This window comes from Camellia sinensis, chromosome 12, assembly GCF_055761805.1.
Source record: "Camellia sinensis isolate YWXY chromosome 12, ASM5576180v1, whole genome shotgun sequence".
In the NCBI taxonomy this organism is placed as follows: Eukaryota; Viridiplantae; Streptophyta; class Magnoliopsida; order Ericales; family Theaceae; genus Camellia; species Camellia sinensis.
Genome location: NC_138972.1, coordinates 164004289 through 164024050, shown reverse-complemented (window position 1 = coordinate 164024050; position 19762 = coordinate 164004289). Strand labels below are relative to the sequence as shown.

The 19762-nt window shown below is 33.0% G+C and overlaps 1 pseudogene across 1 annotated transcript; it reads left to right on the top strand.

Moving 5' to 3' along the window:
* The first annotated feature begins 10280 nt into the window (after window positions 1–10280).
* On the top strand, window positions 10281–14292 carry LOC145803403 (F-box protein SKIP31-like; annotated as a pseudogene). Its single transcript, XR_014345508.1, has 6 exons — window positions 10281–11355; window positions 11495–11568; window positions 12757–12832; window positions 13075–13185; window positions 13727–13901; window positions 14028–14292. The product of XR_014345508.1 is annotated as an F-box protein SKIP31-like (transcript).
* Window positions 14293–19762: the final 5470 nt, after the last annotated feature.

Sequence of the window (19762 nt, the reverse complement as noted above, 5' to 3'; positions counted from 1 at the left end):
GAATCTTGCAAATATAGATTCATATCTGCTTAGTAGGGGAAAAATCTGTTACCACTATAATGTTTGGATCAGAAATTGGAAGCCTTAGAGGCTTAATTGTCTGAAATTAATTCTACATTTGTGATCAGCGTAATTTTTAAGTTATAATATGATTTTCTATAAAAATCTGATTCGGAATCATTAAACTAATAGAATTTTGTCCTATTCAACTTTATATATATATATATATATATGTGTGTGTGTGCCTCTTGGAATATTTGACTTAAAACCCTATACAAAAAATCTCCTGAGAGAAAGGAAAGAAGAGGGTTGGAGAGAAGCTCAAGAGGAGAGAGCTTCATTCATCAAGAAAGTCGGAATCAAGAGAAATTTAGGAGAAACAAGCTCAAGGTAAATTTAATTCATCTTGTGTAACCTTTGTCTTGGAGTTGGGTAAGAATTCCCTCTTGATTCATGTCACTTAAGGGTTGTAATTGTGATCTTGTGTGTGCAAGAAGTTAATTGGGAAGATAACCTTACCTTTGATTGTTTTGACTCAACTTGAATTATCTATGAAAAGTTACATTCTATTTCTTCAATTGACATACTTGAACTAAATTATGTAGACATGGCCTTGTGTGTATATGTCAATGTGTGCGTGCGGTTAGAAATCTCATGAAATTGGGTATGTTTATGAGTTTAAGATTAATGATCTAATCCATATTAGATTGATATATGTGTTTGTAATTCCTACCCACATGATTTTTGGACCATAGTCTAGCAATTTATGAACTTATTTTGAGCCTTATAAATACCTATCAAAATTGGGTTTTGTCTGAATTTCGGACTGCTCTCACAGGGGAATCGCTGCACATGCGGGAGTCATGGCCGCACGTGCGGGAAATGGGAAATTTCTGGGTTTTGGTTCTGTTAAAAAGGCATGTGCGGGGCTTCCCAGCCGCACGTGCTGGACCAACCGCCGCACGTGCGGCCCATGCTGGAAAAAATGGATTGCTCCGTTTTACGTGCATGTTTGCCGAATATTTTTGAAATCTGTATTTGATGCCTTTATGATATCTGTAAATTCGTTTGAAACAAGTGAGTCAGGAAATGATTTAACAAAGAAAAATGAACTAACTTACGAGTTCTGTATATGCGCAGGACACATTCCGGGAAAGACTAACGCTCCGCCACCATACTGTGAGTAATAGTATTGTGTAGTACAATTGGTGTACTATTAATAATTAATGTTAATGTTTTGCTATTCGTAAGCAAACTACGTTGTTTCTTAACGAATAAATGAAACTTAAGTTCATCCTTGAACAACAGTATATGTGTGAATCTAAGATTATTTTGTTGTGTTATACATGGATCCGAGGTCGTTCAGAACCTATAATCTGAGTGTAAAGGTCTAACATCATTATGTGACCCACGTTAGAATGTGAATCGTTCTGTCCTTATTAAGCGTACTGTAATGATATATGTGCCCCTGTTAATAGTTATTGTTATTATTCTGTTATACGCAAGACAACTGTGCCAATCTGTAAAGGTCTAACATCATTATGTGACCCACGTTAGGATGTGAATCGTTCTGTCCTTATTAAGCGTATTGTAATGATATATGTGCCCCTGTTAATAGTTATTGTTATTATTCTGTTATACGCAAGACAACTGTGCCAATCTGTAAAATACGCTTTACCTATTGCCAATAGCTATCATTAGCACTCTGTTAAATGCAAGTTAACTATGTTAACACATGAGAATGATTGAAGGAATCTATATGCCTCTATATAACTCTGAGACTAGTCTGCTCTACGATATTTGGGCCTATGGCCATTCTGTATAATCTGTAAGACCTATTATTTTTCTGGTATGGAACAAAGTGCTGTACGGAACAAAGTGCTGTACGGAAATAAGTGCTACAGTGTGAGTCACCTCTAGAATCCATGCGAGACACCTCTTGAGTCCATACATATATGAACTGGGCTTAAAGCCAATCTGTTAGTATTCTGGGCCTATGGCCGTTCTGTGAAATCTGTGGGGCCTATGGCTGTTCTGTGAAATCTGCGAGGCCTACGGCCATTCTATGAAACCTGGGCCTATGGCCAATCTGTGACATCTGGGCCTATGGCCAATCTGTAATATCTATTAGGCCTACGGCCAATCTACAAAATCTATCAGGCCTAAGGTCGTTCTGCATTCTGGGCTTAAGGCCACTCTGTTTGAAGGCTGGGCCCAAGGCCGTTCTGGAAACAATTACAAGATAAGACTAACTATAAGTTCTCTGCATTTATATACTTTGTGATTTTAGCTATTTGTTGGATTATCACGTACTATTATTCGCTAAGCTTCGCTTACTTCATGTTATGTCTATTCTGTAGGTACTCAGTTTGAAGGTCAGTCATAGTCCAGCTTGGACCACTTGCCTTTTTGTCTTTACATCACAACCCAACACTCGGGCGAAGCTCATTCATTCTGGGGAGTCCCCGCAGAGCCTTTAGCTTTGTGCACTGAACCATTTGATGGATGTTGTGTAACATGATTAACTTCCCTTAGCCCAATTTTGTTACATCCCCAGACTCGGGGACAAGACTGTATATTTGTCTATATAAATATATTGCCATGTATGTATTTACTATGTGATACATTACCTGATATCAAGTGTATGATCCTGGCATGTTAGGATTAGCTCAATGGATGTTGTTCTGTGTTGTTTAATACTTCCGTTCAGGCCTCATATGTTATACATATTGGATTTTATGTTTGTTTTTGAGGTGGTCATACCCGAAACTTTTAGGGGCGAGTTTGGGGTGTGACACTACTGCTTCAAATGGAAGACATCATGCATTGGACGTTAAATGTGGCCGTGGTCTAGCGATGCTTTAGCACATAACAACGATACACCAGATATGTCGGATATTGTCATGGAAGATGAAGTTGTATCGGATGATGTTACTCATGACGTGGCTCAACCTTAGTTGGGACCTAAAACTAAATTTAAACGAGGACTTTATAAATTTTTACATTGTAATTGTTTGTATAAATTTATTTATTTTTCATTTTTTAAGGTGAGAAATTAGTAATTAAATTTATGTATTCAAATTTTGCCAATATATACAATTTGTATTTTTAGAATTGATTATTGTTAATGTAACAGTACACATAGAATCAACTCGAAACCTTATGGCTCGAATGGCCCGAAACCTTGTCTTTTTTCTTTCATTTATTCTCTCCCCTTCTCATCTTCCCAAAAATCTTTCACTTTCTCTGAAGAACAAAACTCACAGAGACCCCCGAACACATTCTCACATTTTCCCAAACGAACACACAGTGTGTTTTTAGAGAGGGAGGGGCTCACACTCACTAATGGCAGCACAAGCACATGCTGATGATGATCAGGAAATTCAAGAAACTCAACAAAACCCACAACAACTACCCACCTCCACAACCACAATTAAACTTCAGAGCAACCTACGAGACCATGAAAAGCTTCTATCTTCCTATTTGGGTTTGAGCTTCGCAGTCTTTCTCGGCCTCATTCCAAAACCACTCACACTCTCTCTACCTTTCTCTCTCCTCCACTTCTCCTTGTATTCTTCTTTCATCTCTTCTCTCCCCTTCTAATCTTTCCCAAAATCCTTCACTTTTTCTGAAGAACAAAATCCACAAATCTCTCATCAATGGAAACCAAAACCAAAACCACTCACACACTCTCTCTACCTTTCTCTCTCTCCTCCACAGTTCACTTCTTCTTCTCCACTTCTCACTTCCCCTCTTGAAGCTACAAATCATCAAATTATTTACCTGTAACCCTGATTCAGATATATGGAGAAAGAATTTTCACAGAAGCAACAAAGCCTAGCAATAATTTTTCTCCTCTATTCCCCCTCTCTTTGTTTTCTTCTTCTCTCTTCCTCTCTCCTGTTCTCAAACCAATTTCGGAGAAAAGAAAGAAAAAAAAATTCCAAAATGGCGTCATTTTGGAACTTCTGGCCACTCGAGCCTTCGAAATTTCGAGCTACGAAAGAATCACGTGTTACAAAGCTTTTGTGGTTTGTTTTCTGACTAATATTTCTCTAAATTTATTCTTATTTACATGATTTTTTTTTAATATTTTTTTTGTAAAAAGAGATACCTAATGATAAAGATCTATGTTTTTATTGAGATATACAATGATGATGCCTTTTTGTATGTATAATGACAAACATTTTTTCTTTGTATTTAATAGTTGATTTTATAATAATATTTACTCTTTTTCTTTTTTCTTTTCTTGGTCATTTTTTGGTTTTCGTACAAAGATGGTAGAATCATTTTTTGCTATTCTGTGCAAAGCCGATTAGCATCCCCAACTACACCATACAATCGTAGGTATTGAGATTGTTGTTACGAAGTGTTTTTTTTTTTTTTTTTTTTTTTTTTTTTTTTTTTTGCAAACATGTTTATGTGAATGGAATAGTGTACGATTAAATTTTTTATTTTTTTTGGATAGTTTTGATTAAACAAAAACATAACATTAAGCAAACAAATTATTTAACATTAATTTGTCAAAAATTTTCAAAACATAAACATGCCCATTGTTCAACCATTAACTTAAACAAACATAACATCTGGCAAACATAAAATCCGTATCAAACAAACATTCTATCATGACAATAACATATTGTTTGAAAATCTCCCAGCAGATGAATTATCCTTCGCGATGCTCCGCAAGTGGATGGTTATGCAATCCTTTGATTACTTTCAATGACCATTTTTCATTTGTCTCTGATGCCTTCACAGTAAAAGGACATATGCACTTCTTTGTATCCATGCCACTCTTACAACCAAGATAAATCCTTGGTCTCTTATCGTAGGTCGACGACTTAATAGCAACGCCAAAACCATAATTCTTAGCCACATCATGTACCCAATTGATCAATTCATTTTTGCTATTGAAAACCTACATATTAAGTTAATCATAAGAAACAAATTTTATACATTTATGTATAGTTATAAGTTTAGTTGAGCTAACCTGTCCAGTTGTAAATTGGCTGGTGTGATCCACTGAACATTTGGAAGGAACTTCACTTCCTTGAGTTGAGACATGGAGCTGCAAAAAATAAAAAATAAATAAAAATATTAATAATAATAATAATTAGTCCATTATGAAACAGAGTTTCTTAACTAATTAAGTAGGAAAAATAAACAAATACTTCTTTGTTTTTTACTAGAAAAACTCATAATACAAAGAATACTTCTTTGTTTTTTGCCACTTACTTGCATGTCCAAGGGTTCAAGTCCTGAACATATCAGACCTACCTCCTGCAAGGGAATAATAAAAAGGATAAATTACAAACACACCTTCTGAGATTTACTTAAATTACAAATTATCTCATGTGGTTCTAGAAATTACATTATGCCCCCTAAGTTTTTAATTTCACAACAAATAGGTCATTTTATTAATAAATCATCAAATTACTTAACAGTTTTTAATAATGTTAAAATTTTATTTTAATTAATAATTTAGATAATTTTATTATTGTATAGGTGGACAGTTAGAAATTTTAGTTTTTTAATTAATTTTGTTAAATAAAAAATTCTGATAGGAAAGTATTTGTAATTTTCCAAATTATAAAGAACAATTCGTATTTTAAACAAACATAATATATTTGTAATTTAACTCAATAAAAAAGATGATACAACTCATAAATCCTTAGAAAACTTTTAAATGTTGAGAACAATTGCCAATATAAGAAAACATAATTTTTTAAAAATGAAATTGAACATGTTTAAGGGGTGTTTTGGGAAGATAGTAAAAAATAACTTTTTGGCTTTTAACCAAGCTTTTCGCTTTTTTAGACAAATGATTTGGGAAGTTGGTAAAAAGTTATTTTTGTTTTTATTTATTTATTAATATTTGTTTATGATGTTAAATTACAATGAAATGACCGAACTACTCCTATTCAATTTAAAATATTTATAACTTTACCCATGTGACATATTTTTGCCCATGATAGGTAGAATTGTAATTTTACCAATGGCTAAAAACTAACTTCCAAATGTCTTTAAATATAAAAAAAATTAACTTTAAACTTCTGCTACAAACTAAAAAAAATTGACTACAAACTATGTTTCCAAAAGAGGCCTAAGTTATGGGTTGCGTTAGCGACAAACCTGAAAGAGTTCACAAACACGACCTTCCTTAAAAACTTGTTGACATACCGCTTCGGTTTTGGATACGATTTCAAGTATGCCAACACAATTCTGACACAGGAATGGGTCATTGGAAGGCAACTTTACAGGCAAGCACAAAGACGCTAAAGCATGGTCAGACCAAACCTTGGGCATTTGGCAACTGAATACCGCTCCGAGAAAGCAGGAGTCTTCTCCACAGTTAATGTCAAGCTCACTAGATATCTTCCGATACCCACAAAGTGCATCATCAGACGTTTTAAGAAAAAACTGTGAATTTTGAGTTTTAAGCGAATACTGGCCGTTCAATATTTTGGGGGTCCAGAATTGAACGAGCAGATGGAAAGATTGCTGACTGCATAATTTTTCGAGCACATGCTCGATTTTTGAAGCATGGTCAAATATTGGAGCCGTCGTCCTCCCCGGCAGAGTTTGTTCTAATTCGCCTTCTCGGCCATAAGGATACTCATTAAGATAGGCCCTCCAATCATCGCCTTCTTGTGTAGAAACACCTAAACAAAGCAAAAGAAATTGAGGTGAATAAAGAAGCTGATGCAGCGCGAGTCATAACAATAGTAACAATCTTAAAATCCGTTGATTCAAACAAGAATACCGGAAATAAGACCTCTCTAGACCCGTTGATTCTCCAAGAATACCGAGTTTAAAGGCTCAACAAAAGTTGATTCACAAAGAATTAACCAAAGTTGGAATGAAGAGTATAAAACTTGAAATAGATTAATGATCAAAAAACTGAAGAGCCCTAAGGCTTACACCCAATATTTATAAGCAAATTATAGACCTAACTAAGAAACAACCAGATTTGGAAAGGTAAAAGCAATGACCAAAAATATAAAGCAATATAAAGCCATTTCCTGAAACTGCTACTCTGTTCCGAATCTATGGAAACTACTACTATGGTGGACATAAGCAATAAAATAATAAACTAGGTGGACATAAGCAATAAAATCTATCTTCTATACTATTATAAAGTGAACACCTCTTATGGTGTTTTGAAACTTTTGTTTTTTATGCTGCCACTTGTCTAATTTTTTATTTAAAATTATAAACTGAACACCTCTTATGGTGCCCTGAAGCCTTTGTTTTTTATGCTGCCACGTGTCTACTTTTTTATTTAAAATTATACAGTGAACACCTCTTATGGTGTCCTGAAACCTTTGTTTTTTATGCTGCCACGTGTCTACTTTTTTATTTAAAATTAAAAAAAAAATTAAATAGATGAGAGTAGGGACTTGAACTTTAGACTTATGCCAAATGAATAAGACTCTTACCACTTGACTAGCACACAATATATAATAAATATTTTATTTATTTTATTTATTTCATTGCGTGTATATATATATATGATTGATGATACTATGTATTGACAAAGTAGATGGCATACCTGAAAACAGTTAAAAAAGAAAAATAATTGAATTGAACTGGTTTTTGCGCTTTTTCTTGACGTTTGAAGTTTTTCTCTCTCTCTCTCTCTCTTTCTAAGCAATGGTGATATCTTATAACTACTGTGGTGGTTTTTGTCTCCGTGCAAAGTGACGATACTCGCTCTCCTTTCTTCAATTCGAAGTTAAGCACTAAAAAAAAAAATTTGAAAAATGTTATATGCTTGGTATGCTATATGTTAATATATATGTTTTATTTTTTTTATTTTTTTTAGGAGTAGGTTAAAAGTTATTTTTTATCTTTTTAATTTATTTCAAGTTATATTATTTTTCACATTTTTTTATATATTTTTTTCAAAAAAAAAAAGTTAAAAATTTAGTTTTTAACCATTTTCTTAATAATGGATAAGGTCAACAATAATATCATAATATATGTCAGTATACTAATTAATACATATAATAATACTAAAAAAATAGTATAGTTTTAATTTTTTTGAGTCATAACTAAAATATATATTATAATTCAATATAACATGAGATATAATTAAAAAAATTAATCATAACTAAATAAGAAAATTTAAAATTTTATAAATCATTATTAAAATAATGTTATAACTGAAAAAAAATAAATCAAAATTAAATAAGAAAATGATATAATTAGACTACATACAATGTACCATTGGTGTATATAAAACTTTCCCGAAATTAAACAACGGTCAGAGTGAAGCTAACCGTGATTAAACAATAAATGATAGATAGGACAAATTACACTTTGCCCTTTATTTTGGTCACTTTTTTCATTTCAGCCATTCAATTTTTTTCCCCCACTTTTGCCTTTTCATGAGTTTTTTTCTAATTTATTTTAAAAATTAATTTATTTTTAAAATTAAACAAAAAAAAATGACATATTTATAGCCACGTAGTGTAAAAAAGTAATTGAAAACCTAAATCTCAATATAATATATTTTTTTTATCATGTAGCAGTTAACAACATAGCATTTTTTGTCTAATTTTGAATAAAAATTAATTTTAAAAGAAAATTGAAAAAAACTTCAAACATTAATGAGAAAAAAAAAATTTTGAGGGCCAAAATGATAAAGTGATCAAATATAAAAGGGGACAAAATATAATTTATCATTAAAGATAAAATATGGAATCAAAGAAGATATCAAAAAATTGAAAAATCCTAAATAAATAAATAAATTGATGAAATGAAACATATGTTGGATGTGAAAATTTTGCAAAAATATACCGTTGAAAACTTTTATATATTTTCTAAGAAGTTAGTACTTCGAATCTTTTTATGTGCGTGAATTTGATTCATTGTGTTTGTATTTATTATAAGAGATTTTTTGTATTGGCCTGTGTTGTATTTTATATTCATTATTATGATTTTGTGAATTTAATTTATTAGGTTTTCTTATACTATCATATATGATTTATTTGTTATAAAAAAAATATAACATAAAAAAAAAAAACTACATTGATTGGCATTTTTTTGTATTCCTCGTAATAAAATAAGACACTACTGCTATGGTGCTACATCAGAAACCCTTAAATAAAGCAAAACTCGTAAAATATACGAAGGAGAAAGTCACCGTCGAACATGAATAAAAAAAAAAAAAAATGAATAAAAAAAAAAAAGAAAGTCACCGTCGAAGAAGCTCGGACTTAGATTGTCCAACCAAAGATCGCCTTCTTGTGTAGACATTTTTGTGGGCAATTCTGGCCGGAGTAAAACAGATCAGCAAAGCAGTTCAGTCCGGTCAACTAGGCGTTGAGACAATCAAAAGGAAGCAGTCTGAAAAATAGAAAAGTTCAATCAGGTCAGAGAAATTGTGACTGGAGTAAAAATGTCAGAACGACCAGTTCAATTGAACTAACGCAGGATAAGTTAATGGAAATGGGTCTTGGAAATGAAAACACTCGCGATAAGATTCTGGAAATGGGTTGTGGAAATGAAAAGTCTCGATTCAGGCGAGAAAGATCGTATCGACCACAAACACAAATTCGAAATATATATACGCATACATACCCATGTAAATCTGAGCTTACATGGAAGAATTTCCAATATAGAAATAATGATATAACTCCTGTGTGTGTGTTTGTGTGTTTGTGTGTGCGCGCGCGCGAGCCCGTAAAGTCTAGGGATTTTTTCAGATTCTGCGACTCTCATCTGATAAAAATCAATCAATCAGCACATGACCAAAATCAAGGCTACACAGAAGGATGGAGGAAGAAGAAGAAGGTTGAGGGTGTGCAAGAGGTTCTCGGACAAAGGCGGTGACGTTGATTTCAAGACCAAATCGGGCACCGCGGGGTCTCACTCCTACCTCAACCAGAAGCCATGGCACCCTCTCTCCTACCCCAACCAGCGCCGCAAATGGATCGCCGAACAGACCCACGTCCAGCGCGAACGCCGCGCCGAAGAAGTAGCCCACGAGGTTTCTTTTCAATTTTCTTCAATTCAATTACCCATTTCTCAATTTTCTTAAATTTTCTTAAATTCAATTACCCATTTCTCAATTTTCTTCAATTCAATAACCCATTTCTTTGTTTTAACTATCTCCCCCAAATCTATCTCTTTGCAGTTTGCCCATGAGCAGGAATTCTTCTGCCAGGCTGCTCGTCTCCAAAAAAGAGAAAGAAAAGGTAATCACGTATACCCAGATTTAAATTCACATAAATGAAATGTATATATATATATATATATGTGATTTCACTAGTTACCTTTGACTTATTGGATATATGGAGACAATGAATGCTGTTGAGTTTCTCTGAATTTGATGAATAAAGAGCTAAAAGTAAGCTCTAATCATTTCATTGAACTTGTATCAAATCAGAGCATAGGCGAAATTTTTACCAAATGAAGGATGAACCAAATCCCTCATCAAAGTTCCAAAAAGTCATATTTTTACTAAATTTTGATTTTGACAAAAATTTTAGAAGAACAAAGATTGGAGACGATTTTCTTTCATAAAAAAGGTTAAAACAGATTTTTAGGATAAGTTTGCAACTTTTCAAAAAGATTTCATGAAAAAAAGAAGAAGGATTGGAGTGTTCCATACCAGATCAAGCTTTTAAACAAATTTTTACTCTAATTTCGTGAAAAAAGAGAGTTAGGATTGGAGATGCTCTTGGATTTGAACTTGTTCTAACACACTTCCATGAAGGATTAAGCTATTGATGTAGCGGTGTGTGTGACTTGGTGTATAGATGAAAATGATGAAGGCTGTGAGCTTTATGTATGTCCGGCCGCTGGGTTATAATCCTGAAAGTGCCCAAGCTGCTGAAATTGCTGATGAGAGGAAGAACCAAGAGTAGAGCAACCCCAGCAAGACCCATCTGTGGATGGAGCATCAACTTCAATGTACTAATGCGCACATGCATAATGCATCACAAATACATAGTTGTGTTTATTTTTTATGTTGAATTAGTGGTTAAACAGTTAGCTTCTATTTTGTGGGAAAAAGTAATAATGTTCATTTTGTAGGCTACTGCAAGGCAATCATATGCATGTGTAGATTAGGTCATTTTTTGGGGATTTGGTTCAGGAAGAGGCGAAAATTAAAAGGAGGAGAGACAATCGAAGAGGTTGCGTGTGGGGGACAATGAAGGCGAAGAGAAATCGGTTGTGAAATTTCAAGCTTCATCTCCTTCGAAGAGTAGAATATTAGAGAGTGATAATTGTGGTAGTAGCGATAGATTCAACATCAGAGTGACACCGAGGAGGATGGAGACTGGTTTCTTCAGCAAGATCCCTCCTGAACTCTTCCATCACATCCTCAAATTCCTCTCTTCTGAGGTACGAGTCTGTATGTATATTATTGGGCCAAATTTTTTTTGGTATATTAGGGCAAAAGTATTGTTTTTTGTTTTTGTTTTTTTTAGAGATTTGGGGGTTTTATGATCTGGGTTATTTTGTATGATGGCAATCTATGCAGGATCTTGTTTCATGCGCGCTGGTTTGTAGATTTCTCAATTTTGCAGCTTCAAATGAGTCTTTGTGGCGTCGCTTGTGAGTGATGAGGTTTTCTTTATCATCTTTTATATATATTTTTGTTGGTTTTGAATTTTTATTGAATTCCTACATTGTTTCATTCTTTCAAGTTTGAGAAGAAAAACATTTTCGTATTTATTGATTGCTTTTTCAATTAGAATATATGATGTGTATAAAAAGCTTTTTCCTGTCACAGTGTTCTCTTTTTCTCCAAAAACTTGCTAATGGCCATGAATCAAATCAATTTTTATGAATGCTTATTCATCAGAATTCGTAAGTTTGTAAATGAAAATTTTGTTTTAAAATAATATTTTCTTTTTTCTTTGTCAAATGAGACCTCCAACTACGTTGTTGATTTCCATCAAATTTGGCTTATTTCCGTCATTTGTGGTAAATGTCCAGCTTATGTGATGTCTCTCTATGGTTTGAACTAGAGTCTAGACTAGAGAATACATAAAGGATGCATGTGAAGTTATGCATTTGGTTGGGGATATAATTACACATTCCATTAGTTTCTACTTTTCTGAATGGAAACTATCTATTCATGGCTATAAGAATTGAGGGACATGGTCTTTAAAAGATTTTTGTAGATAACACACAAAATGCGCGTGTGCATGTCTGTTGCTGGAATATCACTCCAGTGAATTCCTAATCATGTATTGTTGAGGCTCAAGCTTTTAAACTCTTTAGGTTATCTTCTTCCTACATGAAGAACATCCCATGTTGTATTTGCCTTGTTAAATGCTAACAGCTATGTCAGAAACTTGTATCTTCTTCCTAAATTATGCAATATCTTTAGAAGGATTTTTAAAGTATTTGGTTTTAGCGGTTATCTTAAATGTCTTAGTAGACCTATTGGATTCTCAAATGTTGGTTCTGCTCATTTGACTTGCATGTGTATTGTGCTTGTGTGTAATGCTTATGGTTGTTAGATGATATCCCCTAGTTCGTAAAGCATAAATTTTCACCAAGGAATATTGCAGTTGGTGATCTAATCTCTCCTATTAACTTCACTGTGCCATTGTCAAAACTCAGTAATACATCAGGATACATACAAAGCCTCCACATTTCTTTTAGGACTTTCTATCATGGCAGCCAAATATTTTGTTTTAATGTTTGAGTTGATTTTTGCACATATAAATCTGTCAGTATGTGTGTATTAAAACAGATATGTATTTGATAATGCATTAGTAATTTTTTTTATAGGTACCGTATGCGATGGGGTCTGCTGCCCCCTACAAAAAAATTGCTAGAGTGTGCTTGATAAAAGCTTTACATTCAGGTATATTTCGGGTCTACTTAAATATCGTTGTTGTTGAGCATATCAAAATCATATTAAACATTGATGTTTCATAACTTAGGCCCTTCTTATTTATAGAAACTTGTCCCTTTGGCCTATGAGTTTCGTGTACTGTGTCTCTCCTCTCCAAGTCTGATTTGAACTTCTTTTAACTGACCCATTTGATGCTCCTTGTTAAAGCTAGATTAAGAAACTTATAGTTTACAAGAAATACTTTCTTGCAGCGTGATGGAGAGGACATGGTTGAATTTGTTAGGTATTGCCCCTCTGAGCTCAAAGAGTATTACATCCAAATGCAGGCAGCAAAATGAAGCCAAGCACCTCTCCCTTCTCAGGTAAACAAGGGTAGCTGTTGGGCTGAAACTTTTGCCTTTTATGTGTTTTTACGGGGGCGATGGGGAATCACTTTCATTTCTTTTCTGTACATTTCATACAAATCTATGGGACGATATAGGATTTTTTTATAGCAGACTTCTTGACAATAATCTGTTAGTGGTATGCTTGATTTATCCCCCTCCTGAACAAGTCTCTCTCTCTCTCTCGGATGAAGAATGCTATTGGAAGCTTATCGGAGGTTTACTTTTTTTGTCATAATTTTCACATACATGTTGTTTGGCTCAGAATTGTCGCTTACTAGACCGCATTTTGGAAAGACTGCTTTTATCTTCTTCTTCTTCTTTTTTTTGTGTGTGTGTGTGTGTGTTTTGTGTGTGTGTGTGTCGGGGGGGGGGGGGGAGGGGGGGGGGAGTGGAGCTGGGATGTTGCTATAGTGTATATGCACCATGCATAGCAGGATGACTTCTTTAAATGAGGCTCATAACAATAAGACAAAGGCATTTCCTTCATTTATCATTTATTTTTCTTGTGTATCTGAAGGTGAATGATGACCAGATTATTCTTGATAAGACTGTTGCTGATCAAGTATCTATATGGAAAAGCAGCAGAGGCCTAACTGATAAGGTGGTCCCCAATCATGATTGCTCTGGAGAAACATGTTCTTATTATCAAATTGGAGATGTATTCGTTTGTGAGAAGACCGGACAGGTCCATGGTATGCATCACTAGTTGTGGTTGTTGAATATAGCAACCTTGCTTGTTTGTAAATTTGGTACAATTGCATAGATTTTTATACATAACTTGATTGAAGTTTATTGGTTTATGTTCTTTGTTCATGCAGTTTGTGATGATACATGCAGAGAAGCTGTTTTGGACCCTACAAATGTGCTTTTGGTTTGTACAATATCTGGGCACTGCTTTGATCTATTACTGTCACCATCTGAAATGGAGCCGGACACTGTAAAAGAGATCTCCTTTAACTTGTACTTGGTGTCCTTTGTCATATAGCACACTTACGCTTTTAATTTCAGAGGTTTCCTGACTTTCATTGTGCACCATAACAGTCCATGAACTATAATATCATTTTAGTATTACAATTTCTAAAACAGTGCACGCTACAAGACTGCTATCGTTCAGTTTGTCCATAGTCATTTTATAGTCATGAGGTTTGAGTGCATCATGTGTTCCATCACAGTAAGTATGCTTGATATCAGGGAATAAAACTATAAGACTTAGAGAGGCTATATACAAGCACATCTGAATAATTACAAGGGAAATTGAATGCCAAATCCTTTGATTCTTTTGAGCATCATAGTGGGGACTGTATTTTTTTATTGTGTGTTCAATCAACAGAATGGGTTGTGGTCTCTATGCAGTGTACCATCACGAGTGCACAGCTAAACTGTAGGGAAAGTCAGAAACTGCAAGGGATTAGTTCTATTGCTTGTCTGTCTTGTGAATAGGGAATGTGAGATTGTGTAGCAATTTTTCTAAAAAATTCTATATAATTTATTCATGCTATGTTTAGGTTTGGAATTTGTGAGGAAATGAAATTTTACTTATTTATTTATTTTTTTATATCAATTGTTGGTGCCAAAAATAAAGCAGCTGGTTACCTGGTTCAGTCAGTATCATGGGCTAAGAGTTTGATGTTATTATATGACTTTGGGGTCAAGTATTGCAAATCAATGGGAATTTTCTGAGAATTACATTATAGGTGGAATTTTTTGTTTACAGATGTATGGAATTAGGGCAAAATATCTTTATCTCCATCTCTTCTACAAACTCTCTGCCAACTCTTCCTCCGACCTCCTCCGCTCTTTGCCTCCACCCTCACAACGTCTCCTCCACCACTTGCTCTCCCTTCGACACTCACCCTTGATACTCTCCACTCTCCTCCCCTACCTCCCTCGATAAAGGTAGTTTTATCTTAATTTTATGGATTTGTAATTTTTTTTTTCAATTTTCCACCTTTGGTGTAATTCTGAGAGGAATCTCACTGATTAACAATATTTAGCCCCAACTCTCACTATTTTTGGAAAAAGATTTCATTAAATTTTTTGCACAATTTATTATGAGAAGATAATTTGTTATGCCTATGATATGTGATGGAAAATGTTCTAGACCACTAATCCAAGAGCTCTAATAGCTCTAATATTGATGTAGATCCCACATGATGGGATGTTTTGGCGTTGTATCTTTTTTTAAAAAAAATTATTTTTCAGCTCATTAGAGCTGTTAGTGATTCAAAATTAGTGGTACCAATCACTGCTTATTTCCTGTGTTTGCTTTTATATTGATATACATAATATTTATAGTTGTCCATCATGAATTAAATCACTGCGAATAATCTTGGTTAAATCTTAAAATTGTATGCATTCGTTCCAATTTAGACAGAGGAAAGTAGATACGTTTTTAAAACAGAGATTTGCGTTTCATCTCAAACATTTGCAGATTATTTTCATACACTTTCTTTTTATTTAAATTATATTTTATGAACTGTAATATTTTACATGGTACTTTAATAACCAAGGTATGATGTCAAAATTCTAAAAAAGAACCAGTTTCGTTGGTTTTATATTTTAAATCTTTAGTTTTTTATTTTTTATATTATCTTAGTTTTGGTGATTAAAGATATTGGAATTTCTTTACATTTTACATTTAGATTATACTTTTACATGAAAATTTAATATATAATAATCTAAATAGAATTAGAAGTAAATTATTGGTAAAATTTTTTATAAATTCAAATATGTAATGATTTTCTATTATTATATATTTTTTTGGGGGAAAATTGGTCTAAGGTCCCTATCCAACTTTTAGTATGAGGAGAGATCCACAATAATATTTTCTGGTGTCTAAGGTCCCTCAATGTTAGTTTAGTTTATAAAATACCTATTTTACCCTTTTGTATATTATACGTGATTTTCAATTTTGGAATCTGAAGATTACGTTACTATTTTTATGGAAGATTACTTTGGGATGAACTTGGCGATCGATGGAGATTTCGATGATGTAAATTTCGTGGAAATTTTATAGGAATTTTGTAGTCGTATAGTAGTTGAGTTTCGTTGATCGTGTAGAAGTTGAAGTCGTGTTGAAGCTCGAATTTCCAGTAGAGCTGAATCAGGTAAGTTTAATAATCAGTTTAAGTTTTTTATTTTTCATTTGATTTGTATATATGGACTTCGATTTCAAATAAGTTTTTGTAGTTTATTTTAAATTAGGTTTTTATTTTCAGTTTTGATCAAAGTGATAGAAAAGCCAGCTTAGTGAATTATTTTTTGATTTTTGAAGTTGATTTTTCATTCTTTGTTATTGACAATGGCGTTGATTTTTCATTCTGTGTTACATGTTTATCAATGATAAGTTTTGTTCTTCGTGTTTGGAGACCGGCTCTGTTTTTCTTCACTGTCTTAAGTTTTGTGCTCTGTTTTTTTCATTTATTCTGCACTTTTCATTTTTCTACACTTTGCTTTGTATTCCAGAGAAAATTATATGTTCATATTCCAGAGAAAATTGTATGTTTATATTCCAGTGAAATTTCTCTGCATTCTGATTTGAGTCCAATAATGCACAATCACACAAAGAAAATTATAAGCTTATAGTCCAGTGAAAATCACAGAGAAGCTTATAATTTGATAACTGATCTTCTGTGTGATTTTTGTCTATGATTGTGTTTAATAGTTAGCATTGAATATCTCTGTGATTTTCTCTAGATTCATTAATTCTTCTGTAATTTTGTTTTTCTTATCTTGAAGGTGAATTTAAGTTTGTAAATTTCTCTGGACTTTTATTTGAGTCCAGAGAACATTATAAGGTAGGTATTACAATCCAGAGAAAATTATAATTATTAGAAATTTTTCTAGACTTTTATGTTGTTCTTGTGAAGTATTTTTATATTGAACAAGTTATTTTTGGTATTTTTTGTTTTAGTTTAGATGGACAATACAGTGTTGTTGCTGTGCAAATATGGGAATGATACTATTATCATTAATGTTTCATGCGAATTGAATTGATGATGCTATGATTTTACTTGCATTGAGTAAGAGACCAGCTGGGAGGCCAAAGATGAACAAAATTGCTTCTACTGAAGCGTTTAAAAGGGTGATTACGTGTAGTCGATGTGATAGGATTGATCGCCATAATAAGAGGACATGAAAGGAACCTTTGTTAAATAGTTGACGATATTACATTTATTGATTGAATAATACATTTGAGAATTACTTTGTGTATTTTGTTTTGTGAAATGTACTTTTTGGACAGTGCATATATAACACCAGTCAAATTCATCCAGAGAAATTTTTTAATAGCAGTGAAAATTACTTTTTATGTTGCGTTTTTAGAAACATACTTGGGAGTGCCTTTATAATACCAATCAAATTGATCCAGAGAAATTTTCCTATAGCAGAGAAATTTGCTATGTGCATTGTGTTTGTTGAAATGTGCATTACGTTTTGTGAGGTCAAATTCATCCAGTGAAATTTGTCAATAGTAGAGAAATTTGTGAGATCAAATTCATCCAAAGAAATTTGCTATGTACATTGTGGCAAATTTATCCAGAGAAATTTGCCAGTAACAGAGAAAATTACTTTGTGCACTATGTTTTGTAAGGTCAAATTCATCTAGAGAAATTTGTGAGGTGAAATTCATCCAGAGAAATTTACTATGTGCATTGTGGCAAATTCATCTAGAGAAATTTTCCACTAGCAGAAAAAATTATTTTCTGCACTATGTTTTGTGAGGTCAAATTCATCCAGAGAAATTTGCTAATAGTGCACTATGTTTTGTGTGCTCAAATTCATCTAGAGAAATTTGCCAATAGCAGAGAAAACTACAATGTGCATTGTGTTTTTTGAATTTGATGATTGTTTCGTACCAACACAGTGCATTACAAATTACATGATCATATAGGCACCCTTTTGGCACAATACGAGTTAAATTTTTCTGTGAAATTATGGTAACTTCATACAAGAAAAATTTCTTTAGACAATTTTCTTTGCGTGGATTGTGTTGATAATCACCACTAAATATGCATTATAAAAAAAAATATTTAACCATTGATAGTTATGAAATTTACATTAGTTAAAACAATATATATACATATATGTCAAAAACATCATTTCTTCAATGTACGAAAAAAAAAATTGAAGGGTCATTCCTTATTACATTGTGTACAGTGTCTTCATTTCACTAGTATGCTTTCACTATTATACTTTTAGTTCTTCTTTTGGTGATATTTCAATTGGTTCTGTCCATGACCGGCCAATTTTGGTCGCAAATCTCTCTATGATTTTCTATCCTCGTGAACCTTATGTCTTGTTTTGACAATGTTGAGCTGATAGGTTCATGGTTGCTATATTGTCTCATTATGTAGCAAATGAAGAGGCCACAATCCACACTGCATACAAATTATAGGTATAGTTAGTTTTAAGAAATATTCAAATTAGATTATCTTATTTATAGAGTTTCTGTTTCTTACTTGGTGTTTATGGTGTTTTTCTGCTTTTACGTTTCGTCATTGTTAGACAATGAAAACATAAAGATGTCAACATTAAATCCCAGAGAAATTTACAGACAACAAGAGAAAATGGAACATAACAAACACACACAAAGGAGAAAAGTGATGCGGCCAGAGAAAATTCAAGAATGGAACAAACCAAACATATACCAGAGAAAATTACACATGGCAAGCCAGGAGAAATTACATATATGCCAGAGAAAATTAACAAGGCAAGCTAGAGAAAAATGCATTCCATAATATAAAAGTCCCAGAGAAATTTACAGACAACCAAAGAAAATAGAACATGACAGACACACACAAAGGAGAAAAATGATGTGGCCATAGAAAATTCAAGTGTGGAACAAAATAAACATATCAGAGAAAATTACACATGGTAAGCCAGAAAATATTACATATATGCCAAAGAAAATTAAACAAGGCAAACTAGAGAAAATGTCTTTCCATAATATGAAAATGCCAGAGAAATTTATAGACAACCAGAGAAAATTGAACATAACAGATACACACAAATGAGAAAAGTGATGTGGCCAGAGAAAATTCAAGAATGGAACAAAATAAACATACCAGAGAAAATTACACATGGTAAGCTAGAGAAAATTAAACACGTTTGTATTCCATAATATGAAAATGCCAGAGAAATTTACAAACAACTAGAGAAAATGGAACATGACAGAACCACACAAAAGAGAAAAGAGATGTGGCCATAGAAAATTTAAGAATGGAACAAAATAAACATACCAGAGAAAATTACACATGGCAAGCCAGAGAAAATTACATATATGACAGAGAAAATTAAAATGGCAAGCCAAAAAAAATATGAATTCCATAATATGAAAATGCCAGAGAAATTTACAGAAAACCAGAGAAAAATATGGAATAACCAGAAACAAATGGGGGAATAAACATGCCAAAGAAAATTCAAAGAAAACACATAGATCAAGCAAATACCAGAGAAATTCAAATGACAGAGAAATTTACAGACAAAATCACACAAACATCTTCAAGAATAAGTTCGAAACTTAGAGAAATAACATTTTTCAAATTCATGTAGG